Source organism: Armigeres subalbatus, chromosome 2 (assembly GCF_024139115.2).
Source record: "Armigeres subalbatus isolate Guangzhou_Male chromosome 2, GZ_Asu_2, whole genome shotgun sequence".
Taxonomy (NCBI): Eukaryota; Metazoa; Arthropoda; class Insecta; order Diptera; family Culicidae; genus Armigeres; species Armigeres subalbatus.
Window position 1 is genome coordinate 51,303,515 of NC_085140.1, and position 19,265 is coordinate 51,322,779.

General features: G+C 38.4%; 1 protein-coding gene and 1 long non-coding RNA gene across 2 annotated transcripts in view; both read right to left on the bottom strand.

Moving 5' to 3' along the window:
• Positions 1 to 12,348, bottom strand: part of LOC134208652 (protein artichoke-like) — a 181,347-nt gene extending 168,999 nt beyond the window's left edge. The window contains exon 1 of the mRNA XM_062684416.1: positions 12,209 to 12,348. The gene's annotated coding sequence lies outside the window, so the exon portion shown is untranslated. The remainder of the gene's footprint in view (positions 1 to 12,208) is intronic.
• A 5,226-nt stretch (positions 12,349 to 17,574) lies between these two features.
• On the bottom strand, positions 17,575 to 18,843 carry LOC134214381 (uncharacterized). The gene is made up of 3 exons (XR_009979760.1): positions 18,282 to 18,843; positions 18,158 to 18,225; positions 17,575 to 18,078 (listed from the first exon to the last, which is right to left on the bottom strand). It is a non-coding gene; the product is annotated as an uncharacterized LOC134214381 (long non-coding RNA).
• Between the last annotated feature and the right edge of the window lie 422 nt (positions 18,844 to 19,265).

Consider the following 19,265-nt stretch of genomic DNA (forward strand, 5'->3'; position numbering starts at 1 on the left):
TTGCAGCCTACGTTACATTCTCCAAACTTTTTGTTTTCCTTTCAGGTTCAATCCGAGATCCGCCCTCGGGTACAAACGGAACTTCTGGAGCGTGTTTCAGACAAAACATAATGCGCCCAAAACTTCAACTCGTTTCTTTTCAGGCCCGCAAGGCATTCGCTTAGGCTGGCGATACAATCTCGGGTGGTATTTATGTTCCGGATCTCGTAGCAGCGTTTACCGGATAGCTGCATAATTTATCAGCTTCCCAGCGGGATACTTTCGGAGCTTGTGACCAGAACTGCAGTTCCTTCCCATCATCGTCCGACCATGAAGCTGATCCAGGAATCCACCGGTGTCGCAGAACCCTACTGGTTTAAAAGCGTGGCTGTACAACTTTTTAATAATTGTTATTTAAAATGAAATAAATATTTAATGTTTTACAATCTTCCAACATTGAAATCAAACTTCAAAAATAGAGCCTGCTGACTTCTAATCATCTTTCTCTTTCAAGCGCGTAGAGGAAGGATATGATTTTGTTTTCATCGGGAAACAATGAAAACAGATCATATTCTTCTACGTGCTTGAAAGAGAAAGATGATTAGACGTCAGCAAGCTCAACACTAACGAAATAATAAGAAAAACAAGAAGAAGTATCCCAAATCAGGAGCTCGACATGGCTTGATGTTCCATAGCAAGACATCGGACCCACGTCAGGCTGAAACGTCAAACCATTTCGCATGTTAGAAGCCAGACGGGCTCGACGCAAACGGTGCAGAATCGCGAGATGTAAGGCGGATCCTCTTGCTCTGCTCACTCTCAGATCAGGCTCTGTCTCACTGATCGGGACTTTGATGTCAAGCTCCTGTCGGACTCAGATTTCTCAGAGGGGTAGATCTTTTTTCCTTTTTTGTGTTGTCACTATATCTTTTTCATAACAATTTCAAGTGATATATATCATTACTATTGTGTTATGAGGCGAGCATAGAATCGAATATCGAAATATTCATTCTTTTGAATGTATTAAACTTCAAATTATTCTTCTAATGCCCATCAGGCTCGCCTTTAGACGAGGTACTTCTATTATTTTCTTTTGTATTTTTTAATTGCACAGAATTCAAATGAAATGAATATGGCGATAACAAATGTTCAAGAGTTATTTCGAATTAACTTTGTTTAAAAATTCTACAAATCATAAAAAATGGTATTTTTTTATGTTTCATGATTTCGTCTGTAACATTCTAAACAATAAAATATCTTCAGTTCATTATTTTTTAACCACTGCCCCAAATAGAAGGTTTTGATGATGAAACATATACTCTAAGTTATTACACTTGTTACTTGTTACACCGAAAATAAGGAATAAGTTTCAAAACTTTCAATATTCCAATATTGAAAAGAAACGTTCAAATATTTTAATAATAAATTCAAGATTTGATTTGAATGGATAGAAAACTGGACTGAAAAATTAAAACAAAATTCTAGAAACACAAAAAAAAATATTAAATTACGAATCGGATGTGTTGATTGCCCAAAATGTGTCTAGATTTAGATTTAATTTTGAAAACATAATAATGATTTTGATCGGAATCAAAGATGTAGGTCTTCAGGTTAAATTTGTTCAAATTAGTTGTTTTATAATTTTGTGGATTTTTAGAAAAGCTATACCATTAACTGTGATTAGGCTATACACTGCTCAACTTACTTCATTCCTAAATTCTCAATGTTCAAAACATCGATTTAATTTGATTTACTTTATCAAATATAATTGTGTCTTTCTTCACATCATTTTGCGATCATTTGAAAAACTTCATCAGCTAGTCAGGAAGTATTCTTCGAAATAGTCTGCTAAGTAAGATCAAACCAAGAGCTGAACATTAACAATATTTCGGCTATACTATAAGATACTATAAGTTTCACTGTTTTCTGTGAAAATCATGCTCTAAAAAGGAAGAATCACACTAGAAAGCCATGCAATGTCTCTATCGCTTATAACTTTTGAAGGTTTTGCAACTAAGAAAAGAATCAAACCATTGTAATTAGGTGTTAATGTGGTACTACCGTATTGATTAAATGCTGGTTACTCGGAGACGAGCCAGCCTCGGGCTAAAAGTCTCCCTAATAAAGACATGTAATAGAATATCCAACGTATTCGTACCTTCAAATAATTGGAGGAATTTAATGTTTCCACCTTGAAAAAACCGCGAGTCCTTCGGTTACTGAAAGCTAACATTATTGTAATAGAATCTTGAAAAATTGTATTGAAAACATGTCTTCGGCTCCATAACGCTTTACGGCAAAATAGCCTTCAAAATTAAACATAAATAAAAAAATAATCTTACGAAAAATTGCTATTACGATTGGATAAATAAAAACCGGGAAAATTTGACGAAATTTTTCGGGAAAAGCGAAAAAAACGAGAATTTGAAAATCGAATTTCAGTTGAAGAAGTTGCACAGAAAACACTTCCAGCAAATCCACAATAAAAAACTATGCAAGAAACATCAAAAGAAATTGCTGGTGAAAGCGACAGAAAATTTGTTTCCGTACGATTTTTTGGCAATTCCTTCAGAAATTATACAGGAAAGATCTTATCAAATTCTATAAGGAATCCTATGGAAAATCAAATGAGATTATTTTTTCAAAAACAGTTTAGTTAGTAATATTATACCATTCAAAAACGTCCTTCCCCCTACCAATGGTACAATTCCAAAAAGCTCAAAAGTGACGCATCCTATGGAGAGAAGGGAAATCAATTCAGAAAGCCATTTCTATCTAGAATCGATGTTACATAATCGTGAAACGGTTTACAATCCGGTACCTCCTAATACCGGACTGATTTTAGAAGGTTTGAATCAATAATATTAAAATTGATTGAACGCATTATGATTAGGTGGAGATGTTAAAAATGAACCATATTTTCACTAACTTTGCTGGATATATCGTTAAATTGTAATGTAAAATCAATTTCTGAATCTAGCCGCTGTTTCCCACATCCGGACAGTTAGATGTTTAACACTCGAGCACGCGCGCTGTTGTATTTTGTACAACACTAACCAGAAAACATCGCTCGCGGTGCACAGCACGAGCGAGCCTGCATGAGCGTTCCAGGACCGTAGCGTGCTAAACGGTTAATGTGAGCAAATAGCCATTTTTACAGCTGTATTGTAAAATCTATTTAACTGTTTCTTCTGGTATCAGAAAATGAAAGAAAGTTGGATGATGAAAGATGATGAGATGTTGGATGTAACCAATTTAGCTGGAGAGTCAAAAAAGCTCTACTAGCACACATTAGGTAGGCACCCCATGACAGCCGCGCGCAAACTGTTTTATTGACAGTTCATACGAAAAAACCGAAGAATCTCTTCGAGTAATGCCGGCTGTCTTCATGACGACGAATGAGCGTCAAAGCACACAAGACAACATTTACAATGAACAGCCCATCATCCGACTCACTACATCCACGGCGCTACAATGCACATTCGGCCACGCCGTAAAATTAGGAGGAAAAAATATTTTCATCATAATGATAATATTTTAGCAACAAAGTGTCTTCAGCAAAGTCATAGCTTATTATCTAACCTTTATTTTGATGTTTGTTACAATAAGGTGGTTTGGGTTTCACCACGTTATGAGATAAAATGTTCAACTTCTGTATTATTAATTTTAGCATTGTATGATTTTCTGGAAAAAATGTTCCTTATTTAATTTTGGGACACTTTACTGAAAAAAAAAACCTTTTTGTATGTCGTTTGTATCATTTGTTATGATAATTTTGAATAATTATGTTAGGGTGACCCTAAAAATCAATATTTTGATTGTAACTTTTAATTTTAATTTTATCGAGTTGACGTCTTCTACAAAGTTTTAGAGCATAAAAAATGCACGTTTAGGTTACATAACCAAGTAAATTCATTGGTGGATTGCAGAGATATCACTGTTTTCTTGAAAAATCCGTTGTTTTCAAATGCTTGTATTTTTGAATGGGGAAAAAGGGGATCCATTTTCCTGGGTTAGACAGAGGAAGGGCTAAGGAAGTTGCTCTGCATATTTTGATATTGGGGAATTTGAGGAATTTGAGGTTTTCCATCATTTGAAAAAAATGGCTTAATGTACGAGGAAATCAAAATCATCAGTTCTAGAAGTGTTATAAAACCGAAAATTCCGCCTAATTCGTCAAAACAAAAATGTTTATAGTAATCATAGCTTCTTTATATATTTCCAGCGCATCTTCACTCAATATACCGATTGGTAGAATAACATGTTCAATAATATCAACGCTTATAAACGTGACAACTTCACTGTACAGACCGTAATCGTAGGTTGTTTACATCACTTGTTCAATCGATTTTACTTTAAAATCGTTAGGTATGGAAAATTAGGTTTTTCGAGCGCAGTTTTTTATTTTACTTTTATCTATTATTAGGGTGGTTCAAAATTCGATTTTTCTCCTCACCGATCACTCAATTCTGTCCCATGTTCTTAGTGTCCTCCGCGAATTTGAGCGAAATTGATAGCAACTGATTTAGCTTTGAGCCGTTTCAAGTTTGCATGGGAATAAGTATGGGAAGTGGATTTTTCATCCTACTGCTTATGGCGCTTCCCCATACAGCGAAAAAAGAACCCACATGGCCAAAATCGCATGTTGATTAATCGTTCCAATAATTAGTTATCGGTTTTAATCCAGCTTGCGAATCTTTGGTTATGATTATTGAACTTCTTCTTTTGTCAGTGCTATCTTTCGCGCCAAGAGCAGCAATGTTGCCTGTGAAGTAGTTTCGCGATAAGCTCCAAAGAACTACAACATAAATTAAAATCGATTACTAAATATTCGAACGATTATCCAAGTGATAATTCTTTTGGGCTCCTTTTGGCTATGTTGGTTCTGTTTTCGCCAGCGCCTAATTGGAAAGTGCCATAATCAGTATGATGAAAAGTTCACTTCCCCATACTAATTCCCAAGCAAATTTAAACGGCTCGTGCTAAATCAATTCGCGGAGGACACTCAGAACATGGGATAGAATTGAGTGATCGGTGTGGAGAAAAATAGAATTTTTGAACCACCCTAATATATATCTAGATAAAAATTAAATAAAAAATACACTAAAAAAACCTAATTTTCCGTACCACCCTAGCGATTTAAAAGTAAAATCGATTGAACGAGTGATGTAAACAATCTACGATTACGGTCTGTTCAGTGAAGTTGTCACGTTGATAAACGTTGATATTATTGAACATGTTATCCTACCAATCGGTATATTGAGTGAAGATGCGCTGGAAATATATAAGGAAGTTATGGTTACTATAAACATTTTGTTTTTGACGAATTGGGCGGAATTTTCGGTTTTATAACACTTCTAGAACTGATGATTTTGATTTCCTCGTACATAAAGCCATTTTTTTAAATGATGGAAAAACCTCAAATTCCCTCAAATTCCCCAGTTTCAAAATATGAAGAGCAATCCTTAGCCCTTCCTCTGTCTAACCCAAGAAGAAATGGATCCCCCTTTTTCCCCCATTAAAAAATACACTAATTTGAAAATAGCGGATTTTTTCAAGAAAAATAGTTATATCTGTGCAATCCACCAATGTATTCCCTCGGTTATATAACCGAAACGTGCATTTTTGTATGCTCCTCAACCTTGTAGAAGATGTCACTTCGATACAAATTAAAACTAACAAGTTACAATCAAAATATTGATTGTTTAGGGTCACCCTAACATAATTATTTAAAATTATCATGAGAAATGATACAAACGACGTACAAAAATGGTTTCTTCAGCAAAGTGCCTCAAAATTAAATAAGGAACATCTTTCTAGAACATCGTACAATGCTAAAATTAGAAATATAGAAGTTAAAAATTTTATCTCAAAATGTAGTGGGGCCACCCTATTGCAACAAACTTTAAAATAAAGCTTAAATAATAAGCTTTGACTTTGCTGAAGACACTTTGATCCTAAAAAATTATCATTATGGTGAAAATATTTTTTTCCTCCTAATTCCACGACGTGGCCCACTGTGCAATGTCGAACTAGCTGCTGTGATGCCGAAAGTTTGGCAACAGCGTGCATCGTGCATTCGTGCATGTCGTCGCTACGACACTTCGGGTTGAATGAGAAGTAAACAGCATGAAACGATTGATGGCATGCAAGGCGACAGTAGGTGCTATTCAAAAATGACTGCAGTGGCAAGGCTGTACATTTGGAAAGCCTCGAGGACAACACTGATTGTAGCCCATGCGGAAGTCTGGTAGTAAGCCTATGAGAGAGAAAAATGTTGAAAGCTTCTAAGAGTTTATTGGAATCTGCAGGAATCACCTACTTTTGCATAAAATCTTAGAAGTTAGAAAGAAAACTGGAAAACTGTAAATAGTATTGAACTCCCTTAGAGATTTTTGGACGATCATAAGCTTCACTGATAGATCGTAGCTGTTTCCGAATATTTCTAAGGGTTCGAGTTCTTAGAAGTTAGTGATAATTGCTTGAGACCATCAAATCTATATAATAAAAATGAAATGGTATGTGTTCGTATCCGCATGACTCGAAAACGGCTGGATGGATTTTATTTATTCATTCAGCAGTTACATTCGTTATAGTTTCCAACGGGTTTATATGATATTTCCTCATGCAAAAATTATTAATAAAGCTGAGTTAATCGTGAAAAAATAAAATTAAGATTCGTATGGAAATTTCGCATGGGCAGTTCACAACGCGCATTTCGCCTACTATGCAGGACAACGTCTGCCGGGTCGACTAGTATTTTATAAAATTTAAAGACTGTTTTAACAGGGAATTTATAACTTATCTGAGGAAGTCCGAAAAAAATTTCTAGAAATGTCTCCGGGGGATCTCCGGAAAGTCTCTAAAAGTATTCAATAGATATGATAATCCAGTTTGTCCTACCCACGTCTCAGAACGTGACGGCGCCTCTGGAAGGAGATAAGAAAAAGAAGCCAAATCCAAAGTTAATAATCAAAGCTAAAAACTCAAAGGTGCAGCCCAATCGGGTTGTACGCAAAGGTGACGTAGGACTACGTAGCTATTCAAAATTGATGGTATTTGCCATAATAATTTGTGTCAAGAAGTTGAATAGTTGTTCCCAGTTGGATGGACTTTGAGTCTCTAACCGTGGAATTAACATGACTCATCGGCCGCTGAAGTCACTCGACTGGCTTTCAGTCGGGGACATCACAATCCTTACTTTGCCACGTAAGCTTACACCGCGGGCGAAAACCAAACGTTGCAAATAAATATATTTGCGTTTGGTTTCACGCCACTTCTGATTCTGCTTATTTCTCCTTTATTTCAGCCGTTTTTGAGGATGGTGTCCTTCAAAAAGGTCTTTATACAAAAGAAGGTTGATCCGACAATCCGATATGAACTTTCTTCAAAGTGCAAAATTTAATCGTAACTAGCAAATTTGATAGCGCGGCGGAGGGAGATGATGCAATTAATTTGAACGGATAGAATCACTAACAGCAACCAAGCTACCACGTTTAACCCGATGCCGCCGAAACAATCCATTTTCGCAATTAATTCTTTCTTTCCATAAAATGCTGGTCCTGAGAAGAACCAATTTTCTTTTCCCAAAGCGTCTTTCCAATAACTAACTGCATCCAAACGTTTGTCTGCACCCTGCGTTGAAATTGTCCAACCGCCACTTTATGATTTTTCACCAAGCTTTCACCATTTGGAATATATTTTCAGCATTGCCACTGCTACCCACGCCTTCGTGCTGCTGTGTCCGCTCCGCTGCATCACATTTCGTCCAACCGCTCATTATACAAGAAGGTTGATCCGACTATCCGAAATAATCTTTCTTCAAAGTACAAAACTCAATAGTAAATAGCGAATTTGATGCTGTCCGGCGCGCGAGCCATTTTGATCGGGATTCCGCAGACAACATACCGTTTGGAGAATGACAAGTTCTAAGAATCCTATAAAATTTTCTCGCAAGATTCTGAATTGGGTATCATATGTTGTTTATCTAAGATGCGTTTTGTTGCGAGGAATAACAACAGAAATTTTACTCAAGACGAAGTTTCTTCATATTACAAAACATTATCTCTTGGCATCTATCTGTCCGAGCGACGTTCACCAATGGGTGGTTCCTGTAGATAGTTTCCACTGAGGTGGCGTCTTCATTGATTTTATACAAAAGCCAACATTTTATACAAAAGAAGGTTGATCCGACTATCCGAAATAATCTTTCTTCAAAGTGCAAAACTCAATTGTAAATAGCGAATTTGATAGCGCCTCGAAGGGAGAAGATGCGGTAAATTTGAATGGATGGAATCACTAACAGCCACGAAGCTACCACGCCAAACCCGATGCCACCGAAACAGTCCATTTTTGCAAATAACTCTTTCTTTCCATAAACTGTTGGTCCTGAGAAGAACCATTTTTCATTTCCCAATGCGACTTTCCAATAACTAGTTGCATCCAAAACGCTTGAAGGCACCTTGCGATGAAACTGTACGACCGCCACTTTATGATTTTTCGCTAAGACTCCAAAATTTGGAATAAATTTTCCGCATAGCCACTGTGCCACCCACGCCTTCATGCTGCTGTGTCCACTCCGCTGCATCGAATGTCGAATCGCCTTCTGTGGAATTCCGATCAAATAGCTCGCGCTCGAACAGCAGCTTTCTTGTATTTAATAAATTAAACCCGTAAGCCCCGCCCTTTGGCAGCTGATATGGTGTAAATATAATGTGCACTCATAACGATTAATGAAGGGCGGGCTAACGAAATTACTTCATTAGATATAAGAAAGCTGCTTTTTCGCGAGCCATTTCGGTCGTGATTCCGCAGACAACGGACCGTTCGGAGAATGACAAATTCTAAGAATCCTTTTAAATTTTCTCGCAAGATTCTGAATTTGGTTATGAGATCAATCGTAAATAGCGAATTTGATAGCGCATCGGAGGAGATGATGTAGTGAATTTTAATGAATGGGATCTCTAACAGCAACTAAGCTACCACGCCAAACCCGATGCCACCGAAACAGTCCATTTTCGCAATTAACTCTTTCTTTTCGTGAAATGTTGGCCCTGAGAAGAACCAATTTTCTTTGGGGAAAATATATAAAGCTCTTTTAGTGGAATGTGGAATGTCTTAGACGGTTCAATTTTCTTTTCCCAATTCCCATTCCAATCACTAACTGCATCCAATCGCTTGTGTAAATTTGCAGCATTGCCACACTGCCACCCACTTCGTGCTGCTGTGTCCGCTTCGCTGCATCCGATGTCGAACCGCCTTCTGTGGAATCTCGATCAAAATGGCTCGCGCGCGCCGAACAGCAGCTTTCTTGTATTAAATAAATTAAAACCCGTAAGCCCCGCCCCTTTGTGAGCTGATATAGTATAAATATAATGTGCACTCATAACGATTAATGAAGGGGCGGGGCTAATGGGATTACTTCATTAGATATAAGAAAGCTGCTTTTCCGCGCGCTCGAGCCAGTTCGATCGGGTTTCCACAGACAACAGACCGTTCGGAGAATTATTATGAATTCTAAGAATCCAATGAAACTTTCTCGAAAGATTCTGAATTTGGTTATGCGATCAATCGTAAATAGCGAATTTGATAGCGCGTCGGAGGAAGATGATGTAGTGAATTTTAATGGATGGGATCACTAACAGCAACCAAATTACCACGCCAAACCCGATGCCACCGAAACAGTCCATTTTCGCAATTACCTCTTCCTTTTCGTAAAATGTTGGTCCTGAGAAGAACCGATTTTCTTTTCCCAATTCCCATTCCAATCACTAACTGCATCCAATCGCTTGTGTAAATTTGCAGCATTGCCACACTGCCACCCACTTCGTGCTGCTGTGTCCGCTTCGCTGCATCCGATGTCGAACCGCCTTCTGTGGAATCTCGATCAAAATGGCTCGCGCGCGCCGAACAGCAGCTTTCTTGTATTTAATAAATTAAACCCGTAAGCCCCGCCCCTTTGTGAGCTGATATAGTGTAAATATAATGTGCACTCATAACGATTAATGAAGGGGCGGGGCTGATGGGATTACTTCATTAGATATAAGAAAGCTGCTTTTCCGCGCGCGCGAGCCAGTTCGATCGGGTGTCCACAGACAACGGACCGTTCGGAGAATTATGAATTCTAAGAATCCAATGAAACTTTCTCGAAAGATTCTGAATTTGGGTATGAGATCAATCGTAAATAGCGAATTTGATAGCGCGTCGGAGGGAGATGATGTCTGTCCAAGCGACGTTCACTAATGGGTAGTTGCTGTAGGTAGATAGTTTTCATGGATTTTATACAAAAGAAAGTTGATCCGAAATAAACTTTCTTCAAAGTTCAAAACTCAATCGTAAATAGCGAATTTGATAGCGCGTCGGAGGGAGATGATGTAGTGAATTTTAATGGATGGGATCACTAACAGCAACCAAACTACCACGCCAAACCCGATGCCACCGAAACAGTCCATTTTCGCAATTAACTCTTTCTTTTTATAAAATGTTGGTCCTGAGAAGAACCAATTTTCTATTCCCAATGTTCCTTTCCAACTAACTGACACCACAATTTGTAATAAATTTTGATAATTTGGTGCGGGAACGCCACAGTGCTATTTTTATGGTCAACCTTTTCTTCATATGAAATTCTGGTTCGTTGAGGTTGAATGATCTGCAGCAACACTTCGAGCACCACCACCAATGCGATGGATTTTCTTTGAAAATGTTATTAGCGCCTCCATGATGCTGTGTCCGCTCCGCTACAATCGCTCTGATGCGTCTGCTATGCGTGAAACCTTGTTCAAACTGAGGATTGGACCCAAACCCGCAAGTTGCTTTATTTTGATGTCTGTGCTTGTGATGCATGTACGGGATTGGTTGGTTTACATATTTTTAAACCTTTTATCAATTATCGATAACAAATAATTAAAAATCAATATTTTTATATAAAAACAAAGAAGCGTTGACTCATCCTTGATCGAATGGTCCAAAAAAATTGAAAATCCATCGAGAAACGGCTTAGATATTAAAGTTTAAAGTCTATCATATTTTCGTGACGGTCCCCGATTTTCGCAATCGTAAAGTGTACCCCAATATAGAAAACACAGACGTAGTCCTACGTCAAAACAAAAATGATGGAACGAAGATTAAAACCCGACTTAATCCACCTACAGTGAATGGAACCCTTCTTACACCTTTGATAGGTTATGGGTGCACTCGTGCACTGCATATTACAATTTCTATGCATAAACATGAACTTTAATTGGATTAAATATAAACGAAATTTTATGCTCGAAAAAAAGTTCGAATCTTTAGTTGGTAATTTTTTTTCGGATTTCAGAGATATCAGTAGGATCCAATATCCGATTGAAAAAAATGCATTTCATGGCATATTTTAGCTTCCGCGTATAGTTAAGAGTGCTCAATCAGATAGCAAACAAACTGAACTGGTGAACAATGGTAGTGAGAGGAACACACGGAAGTTCTTATTACTGAACAAATTCTCTTGCTTGAAATGGTCTTGTAGACAGAGCTAAATCCCGGGTTTTCATTGTTTACTGGTGATATTCTAGAAGCAAGACAAGGATGTGGCTAGGGCTAGGGAACCATTCGTACCAACATAAAATGGCAGCATTTCATCACATGATCCACAGGATGCAGACGATACCCCTGAGCGAAGAAGGAAAAACGAAGGAACTACAATCTTGGAAACAGCGAAGATCAATGGATACCAAGAGAGGACTATACGAGCGATCATCAACAAGAAGGAAAGGACCCTACGACGAAATGGACATACAACGCTGACACCGATCGATGAACTGCTGAAAAGAGTTTCGGTCCCATATGATAAACACATCACCAACAAGCTACGCTCTCGACTAAGGAAATTCGGCATCGATTGTCACCCCCGATGGCGGTAAAACAAAACATAAGTTTTTCGTTATTTAACTGCAGATTTGATTTTTTCCTCTAGTGATTCGAATATCCGGAGGGTTCGATTATCCAGTGTGAAAAAAATCGATACTCCAGAGTCTCTGGATAATCGAGTCCGACCTGTACCACATATCCTTAATTTATTTTTAATTGGGTTTAGGTACGTTCGTCATAATTCGTTGGTACAGTTGAGTTGCAGTAAATTTCAAATTTAAGTTGATTATTTGAAGTTTTTGAAAAAATGCGTCTCATCTCGTATATAATTGATTTAATGCGACACTTCCGCTGACACCGGTTCATAAATGTATGAACATCATACCTTGAGCTATGCTTTCCAATATTTCGTTTCCAAAACAGTTTGCTTCCAATGATGGCTAAACTTCCGTGAACACAACACAGTACAATGTACAAGAAAATCAACTGAAAAAACCGAAAAAAAAAGTTTGTTCTTGATGGCAATACCTTCAAATCAACAATGAAACGCAGAAACGGTTGCGTTTATCATATATTATATGTATATTATATTATATTATATGCTTTCAGAGATAACGTAGCGCAGTTTACAGCAGTCGAAGATAACAAAATTCATTCAATTCATGACGTGCTTATCTTGAATACCAACTGTACGTAACCCAGCCAAACCAGCTCTCCGTTTCTAAGAAGTGTTATCTAGGACAATTAGGGTATCTGTTCCTACACACCAAATTTATTTATCGTCGTCCAGCAAACTGAATTGCTGGAATTGCTTCAGTAAACTTCCTGTTACTGAAACTTCAGCTAAGTTGGTTTTGTTAGCTGAAAATCCAGTAATTCTTCGACATTGCTGGAACATCCAGCAATGTATATGTCAAACACTTATTCGTTCATTTCATTTGTCATGTTACGACAGCGGCGAAAGCGGAACCGAGGAATAAATTGCTAATTTGCTGTTTAGAGATGACAACAGCAGTTCGTAAGCAGTTTGCAGCCTATACATATTTATTCAAGACTTATTGAATGTGGGGGGCTTCCCGGATAAAAATTTACAGTAACTTGTAAGACATAACCCATTGAAATACAATAGATTGTGTGGCAAACAATACAAACTATTGTATGCTTATTGTAAAATGTTCACGGTTGTAAAAGATCTTTATTGTACGTACATTAAAATAACAATATATTTAAATGTTTCCGATATATTCTATTATATTTTTATTGTTCGCTTATGTTTAGGATTGCTCATCCAAAAACTAAACAAATTTTAAAAGTATTCGGTTTGGATGATCTGGAAATCCGTCTAATGTTATTGAATTAATATAATTTTGGAATATTTCATGGATTTATTATATTGATGAAATAACAATTGAAAACAATAAAATTACAATAGCTTTGTTTGTTAAATAAATAAAAATGTTATACCGATTCTCAAGTATATATTTTCATATTGCAGGTCTTGTTGCACGTCTAGAAATGTTATGCAATACAAATTTGATTTAAAAAAAATGAAAGGGAACAAAAACTTTTGCTTATCATTTTACTCGGAGAATGGCTGGATTCATTTGAGCGTGTACAGTTTTGTTCAGAGCAAGATTACCGGTGGTGAGTTTAAGCCGTTTGGCAGCGCAGTATCATTACTTGACACTTTACCGGTCGCTACTAAACGCGCTGCTAGAACAGTAGCGCGACTGACAGGTGACCAAATTTGGTAGCGCGATAAGAGCGCTGCTATTTGAAACTCGCTAGCTCATAGGGATTGGATCTTAGGGTCGTTGGACACATTTCGAACAACCCAATACGCATACCACAGATAGTCAACTCGAGCAGGAGTCAATATTATTAGAATTCCCCCAATGAGGATTTGTGTACGAAGGGTAGGCAAACAGAGCATTGAAATGTTAAAGGGAGGGGGGTGTTACTGAAATGACTGCTGATCAACTAAAGGCGAGGCTTGAAGGTTCAGTTATTTGAACCCGGAAACGATACAAATGAGAATTGGTGAAAAGCTTCTTACTCAAGACTGATCTTTCCAATAATGTGCTACACCTGAGGTTTAACATTTAACAATTTTATTAGTGACGTTACATAATGGGTACTTGCATGTTTAGTTCTTGTTTTCGGATCCGAATCCTAGGTGGTGGTTTTGTATATCGACAGCCCATCATAAAGGGGGGGGGGCTATCGGGGATTGCGATGACCAAGGGCTTGCTATTTGTCCGGTCTGTGCTTACGGTGACGTAGCAAGTCAGTGTCCTTTCTTGTTGATCGACGGTAATGTGAGTCCATTCATGAACGATGGCGTGCGCTGCCGATTTCGGTGCTCGACGATCTTTAGAAGATGGCGGCCTGACAATGAAGAACAACAGGCTGTCGGGATGGATTGCGTCACCCAAGTCGAGAGACGGTTCGTACTGCACCAGAAATCTAAACGATGACCACGATTTTGGCACGATGCATTCACCGGACGCGAACCTTCCGGAAGTCCATTCAGGGTACAGCAATGATGCAACACTCGGAAAATAATAGAAAGAAAAAGGCCCTTTACACGAACCTGACCACCAAGAATTATTACCCTGCAACGCCACTATTCCTAACCTCTAAGACTTTCTTCAGTGCTCACTCATAATTACCTTTTTCTGTTTTTGTTTCACTTGTCGTTTTATGTTACAGATATGTTCGGTATTCACATTGTGTTCTTCTAAAGTTTACGCTTATTAATTTTCAGAAGTAACTACATTAGGTATTTCTACTAACCATGATTTTTTAGACTGTGGGCTCACAAAGTTGCTTTGATACAATGATGCAACGTATGGCGATTTTGCTGACCCTAAATTATTGAAAAATACACAGCACAAAGTAATTAAAATTTCACCAAATAAGGTTTTGATTGAATTCTAACCTTGCCGATTTAAAACACTACACACGCGCGCACTACGATTCCGTTTGAGGATCAACAGCAGAAAGAGAGAATTTCATAAGAAACTGGCTTTCTTATATAGGAAGCCTCGTTTCGCATAACTCACCATGTTTTTATGTGTTTGCATATCTGTTTGCCCAGCCTGTTGTACCACAGCACCATCTGTGGGAGAGTTTCGGTGCAACAGGGCTGTATGATGTTTTGCCTCATTCTCAAACTGCTCGAATCGATTCAACTGTCAAGCATAAGTAATAGGAAAGCCGAAACGCACACTTATTCGTTGACAAATATGTCGACAATGAGTGTGATGGGATTTATTGTTTTTGTTGCATGGTCACATTTAGAGGGGGGTATGGGTAAAAAGGACTTGTGGTGGAGCCAACAAGTAAGTATTGGAACCCAACGGTTACATTACCCCATCGTTCCTCTTTCAAAATGAAGACATTTCATTTGGAAACGATCTAATCAATGATTATTTCTTCGGCTTCAACCAATATCTTTGACTGATATGGCGAAATGAAGCAATAGTAATGTCTTAAGTGAGATAACTTTTGACCTTCTTCACAAACGTGAGAAGAAAAAGATCTCATTATGTGAAATAACTCGTTACCACCACTAATTGGTTGAGTTTCGTTGTCATTATCAATGGTATTGTTTATGTTTACTTTTCAACGCGAGTACGACGGTTCGCGATACCGGTTTCTCGAGCATCGACTCGAGCGTATTTCTTCCTACGAAAATATCGCGATTATCGGGAGTGAAAAAATTATGTCCGCGAATAAATACCTCTCAGGTGTACACTAGAGGAACCGCGATTCGCGAATCATTTATCGGTCGACGTTCCATTTGTCTGTTGCGGAATCGGTTCGATGGAGAGGTTTTTCTTCCGGAGACAATTATATATTTTCCCAGGTAAGAGAAGTGTTTGTAAACAAATAGTTTGAATTTAACTTTTCATTAAATTTTAGATGCCAATGGCATCCATTGAGCGGTCCGGACCTGTAATTGTGAATGGTAAGTTTTCAATCAATCATTTCGACTTGAATTTAAAAAGTTCTTATTATGAATCATGATTCTAGATGATGGACCCTCAACGGCATCCGATTTTGATTGCTACGGGATGACAAATCGCCAGTTCACTACTGGAACTGGTCCCGATGGAATGCTGCATACAGCATAGGAGCACAAGAACCAATCGTCTGGATTGTACTTGTTCGAGTCTCCTTTTTGGGCAATGGTTGCCCATTTATACCTCTCGGGCTCACTGAATGGTCCAGAGCAGTAAATTCTATATTTTTAATCTCTGGAAATCCATCGTGACCCGAGCAAAAGCTGATTATTTCCGTACTTTTCGGTAGTACTGTGAAGCACCGAATAAATAATTATTGTGGGGTGGGGTGTTTATTTCGAAAGAAAATTCCCCAATGTTCGCGGTAGGTAGAGCAATTAGCTTCTATCCGTGTTTTTTTTCGTTCGCGCTGTCACCTTCAATGAAAACGACTTCCATTGATAGAAATTGTTTCGCGGCCGTGTATCTTGCTCGTGTGTGTTCGAGTCTTGGTAAGTATTCAACCGACGGTAAGTATCTGAGAGTAAGTATTAACGAATTCCGATAATTATACCGAAATTTGGTTCGACCTTCTGTGTAGTCTGACCCTCCGATCGTTCTTTTTTTCCTGTATCGCGACGTATTTAATCCGAGTCTATGATTTCCCGATTTATTTCGTTTCAAGTAAGCATCCCGTGGTGTTCGGAGATGCCAGGGACCTGATTGTCCCTCTAGATTTTGACAAGGTTACTCCGCGGAATATTTGTGATCTTGTCCGCGTTGGAATATTCTCGTATTAGAATTCGCGCGTTCTGGGATTCGTAATAATCCACCTGAAACCTCAACAGGGTCCGGCTATGCTGTATCGCATACGGTATTCGATTTTCGCGCGACGTGTAACTAACTGTTGACTTCCCGTCGCGTTGAAGGAAAGCCTTGAAGACCTCGAATAGCTCTTCCGCGTAAGCAAGAATGAGTCTGAATTAGCGGACTCCGGTAAAACTTCGTGTCCGGAGTGGGATGGAAACGATTTCCAACCGAATCTCGATTCTGGTCGACGAATCTGCGCGATGTATTCCGATTTACTACTAATTTCGTTCCGTTTCCGAGATTGAAAATCGATTTCAATTTAAAAAAACTAGTTCGTGGGTAAAGATTTCCTTTGATCTACTAATTTGTTATTCTACGAAGAGTATACTACTCATGATAAATTTTTAAATAAAATTCCTAGTCCTAAATCGTGTGCAATCCACTTTCACGTTTTCCCTGGAACCAGATTCCAAAATCTGTTTCTGTGTCAATTACAGTTATCATATTAAACTTCGTTTGAAGGACGAAGAATTGCCAAAACAGGATACTGTTTTTTTACCTCCCCTTCCGGAGGAATAAGCTTTGTATGGGGTTGAAAATGTATTTTTGCTGGGCGCCAATTGAAACTCGCTAGCTCATAGGGATTGGATCTTAGGGTCGTTGGACACATTTCGAACAACCCAATACGCATACCACAGATAGTCAACTCGAGCAGGAGTCAATATTATTAGAATTCCCCCAATGAGGATTTGTGTACGAAGGGTAGGCAGACAGAGCATTGAAATGTTAAAGGGGGGGGTGTTACTGAAATGACTGCTGATCAACTAAAGGCGAGGCTTGAAGGTTCAGTTATTTGAACCCGGAAACGATACAAATGAGAATTGGTGAAAAGCTTCTTACTCAAGACTGATCTTTCCAATAATGTGCTACACCTGAGGTTTAACATTTAACAATTTTATTAGTGACGTTACATAATGGGTACTTGCATGTTTAGTTCTTGTTTTCGGATCCGAATCCTAGGTGGTGGTTTTGTATATCGACAGCCCATCATAAAGGGGGGGGCTATCGGGGATTGCGATGACCAAGGGCTTGCTATTTGTCCGGTCTGTGCTTACGGTGACGTAGCAAGTCAGTGTCCTTTCTTGTTGATCGACGGTAATGTGAGTCCATTCATGAACGATGGCGTGCGCTGCCGATTTCGGTGCTCGACGATCTTTAGAAGATGGCGGCCTGACAATGAAGAACAACAGGCTGTCGGGATGGATTGCGTCACCCAAGTCGAGAGACGGTTCGTACTGCACCAGAAATCTAAACGATGACCACGATTTTGGCACGATGCATTCACCGGACGCGGACCTTCCGGGAAGTCCATTCAGGGTACAGCAATGATGCAACACTCGGAAAATAATAGAAAGAAAAAAGGCCCTTTTACACGGACCTGACCACCAAGAATTATTACCCTGCAACGCCACTATTCCTAACCTCTAAGACTTTCTTCAGTGCTCACTCATAATTACCTTTTTCTGTTTTTGTTTCACTTGTCGTTTTATGTTACAGATATGTTCGGTATTCACATTGTGTTCTTCTAAAGTTTACGCTTATTAATTTTCAGAAGTAACTACATTAGGTATTTCTACTAACCATGATTTTTTAGACTGTGGGCTCACAAAGTTGCTTTGATACAATGATGCAACGTATGGCGATTTTGCTGACCCTAAATTATTGAAAAATACACAGCACAAAGTAATTAACATTTCACCAAATAAGGTTTTGATTGAATTCTAACCTTGCCGATTTAAAACACTACACACGCGCGCACTACGATTCCGTTTGAGGATCAACAGCAGAAAGAGAGAATTTCTTAAGAAACTGGCTTTCTTATATAGGAAGCCTCGTTTCGCATAACTCACCATGTTTTTATGTTTTTGCATATCTGTTTGCCCAGCCTGTTGTACCACAGCACCATCTGTGGGAGAGTTTCGGTGCAACAGGGCTGTATGATGTTTTGCCTCATTCTCAAACTGCTCGAATCGATTCAACTGTCAAGCATAAGTAATAGGAAAGCCGAAACGCACACTTATTCGTTGACAAATATGTCGACAATGAGTGTGATGGGATTTATTGTTTTTGTTGCATGGTCACATTTAGAGGGGGGTATGGGTAAAAAGGACTTGTGGTGGAGCCAACAAGTAAGTATTGGAACCCAACGGTTACATATTTAATGAACTGTCAACTGTCAAACGTCACCGGTACGGAATACAGCAACCAAATTGAGAGTTGAAAATAGTGACATTCTTTTATAATTTACATTTTTCACAAGTTTATATCTATATGTAAATATTGTCTATTCGGAACAAAGTTAGTACGCTTTTTAAACCGATGTTGGATTTTTCTCCAGATACAGGCAACCCACTTAACTTTGGAAGTAGTGCGCTGGATTCGTCTAAAGATGTGCTAAACAACCGAAGGAAAATAAAATAATTTGTAAAACAATTAATTATATTGTATTTCTATTGTAATATTGGAGTATAATGTATTCTAAATCCTGTTGTATTTCTATTGTAAAACAATAGAAACAGTAATTGAAAACATTTAAAACACAATGTTTTCTATTGTTTTGTCCCT